Source organism: Chrysochloris asiatica, unplaced genomic scaffold (genome assembly GCF_000296735.1).
Source record: "Chrysochloris asiatica unplaced genomic scaffold, ChrAsi1.0 scaffold00404, whole genome shotgun sequence".
NCBI lineage: Eukaryota > Metazoa > Chordata > Mammalia > Afrosoricida > Chrysochloridae > Chrysochloris > Chrysochloris asiatica.
In genome coordinates, this window is record NW_006408922.1 from 1,152,713 (window position 1) to 1,154,694 (window position 1,982).

The following is a 1,982-nucleotide window of genomic DNA, read 5'->3' on the forward strand; positions in this document are numbered from 1 at the left end:
GGCTACAATCATACATTGACAGAGAACTTCCAGAGGTTCAAGCTGGATTCAGAAGAGGCCATTGAACGAGAGATATCATTGCTGATGTCCGATGGATCTTGGCTGAAAGCAGAGAATATCAGAAAGACGTTTACCTATGCTATATTAACTACGCAAAAGTTTTTGATTGTGTGGATCATGACTCTAACCTATAAGGTAGCTATAAATCAGAATCCACTAGATGTCAATGGGGTTTGTGGGCTGTTTCTTTTTGTTGTTGTTGTTGTTTGTTTAATGGAGGGTAGTTTATTGAGTGCAAGTTTGGTATCCATGGAGGAGGGTGCATTGGAGGTACTGCTTGGGGGGGAGGTCAATGGAAACTAGTTTGGGGTTCAATTTCTGGGATATTGGGGGGAGTGATTTGAAGGTTGAAATTCAGAGGAAAATTGTACAGTGATTTGGGTGCTGATGAAGCATAGTTTGGGATGCATTTTGGGTGGTCTATGTAAAATTGTTTTGGATACAAACTCGATGTCTGTCCATGGACAGTAGTAATTAGAGGTATAATTTGGGGTCAGTATAATGATTTGGGGACAGCCTGGATGTCAATGGAAAGTGGTGGGGTGCATTTGAAGATGTCACAGAGGGATTTGGGGGGGTGGGTTGGAGTTGTGATAATCCCCATCACATGGAGTGGGTCCATGGTGGGTGACTTAGGGGAAGAGGCTCAAGTGTGATCACTGAGAGGGCGTGGTCTTGTTGGGAGCGGTACCTGAACCAGAAAAGGCATGCTCCCAGGATGTACATAGCTAGGTTTCTACCCCTAACCAGCTCGGCAGTCCTGGAGAACGCGCATGCTCACGTGATCCCAGTTTGTTAGCTCTGGGCGCTCCTAGCACAGGAAAAAAATCGAAGACCCGAGCTCGCGCCTGCGCACTTCTTCTCCGCCGCTGCTGAGGTCTCGCGCCCCGCCCCCCTTTTCCCCCTCTTCACCGACTGGTGCTCAGCGGCGGAGGCAGTGGGTACCGCCCGGAGGTCGGGAGCAAAGGGAATCGAGTTAAAGGTGGGGAACGGGGCTTCACAGCCAGCGGCGGAGCCAGGTGCTTCTTTCACCCTCCTCAAGTCCCCCGTTTGCCCCCCACGGCTATCGTTCGCGCTGCGCACGCGGCCCAGGGGCAGGGCTCGGAAGGGGAGTGGGCACGCGCCTGAGGACAAGCAGGGGACCGTGACGCAGGGGCGCACCCACCACCCCTCCTAGCCTACACTGACCAAGCCTACGCAGTGGTACAACAACCCTTGGTGAGTAACAACTCCCTCCAGGGAGGAAGGGAGGGAATAGGGCGGGGTGAGGGCCATGAAATGGTGATGGCAGACGTACCTGCGCGCGCTCGCACCCGCCACCTCTGACCTGTGTTTTCACTCTCGACTCCTGCTTGACCTGAGTATATATATATTTTTAGCTCAAACCCTGGCCAGTCATTGAACCAGGACCTCCTTCTTGATCCCTGATTTAGTCATATTCTGATCTGATGTACTCCTTAACTCCTGTTTTGTCCCCCTAAATCCAATCCTCATCTATCATGTTCTCTGACTGCTGTTCTATACTGCTCCTGATGCCTTCCCTGCAGTTTTGTCCCCTTCTTTGGCTTTGTCTCTGACCCCTGTCTTGAATCTCACTCCATCCCATTCCCTGGCCTGTGTTCTGCCTCATTCCTTGTCCTACCTACTAACCTCCATCCCATTACGACTCTGATTCTTGTCTTCTACATTTCTTCCTGCCCTGTTTCCTCATCTTGTCCCACCCCTGGGCCCCTGTTCAGCCCCTTACCTTGTCCCTCCACTCAATTCAGATCTCCTTCCTTCCTAACACCCGGGGGTCCCATTATATCTTGCCCTGGAACTAGGAGGCTCCCGGATCCCAAGACCTTTGAAGTGAATCCCAAGTGCTTCTCTTAACAAAAGGGGAGAATGAACTTCTATTCTGCCTATTCCATGACCTACAG

The 1,982-nt window shown here is 51.3% G+C and overlaps 1 pseudogene; it reads left to right on the top strand.

The window, feature by feature from the left end:
* Positions 1–1,237, top strand: part of LOC102832352 — a 109,449-nt pseudogene extending 108,212 nt beyond the window's left edge.
* The last annotated feature ends 745 nt before the right edge of the window (positions 1,238–1,982 follow it).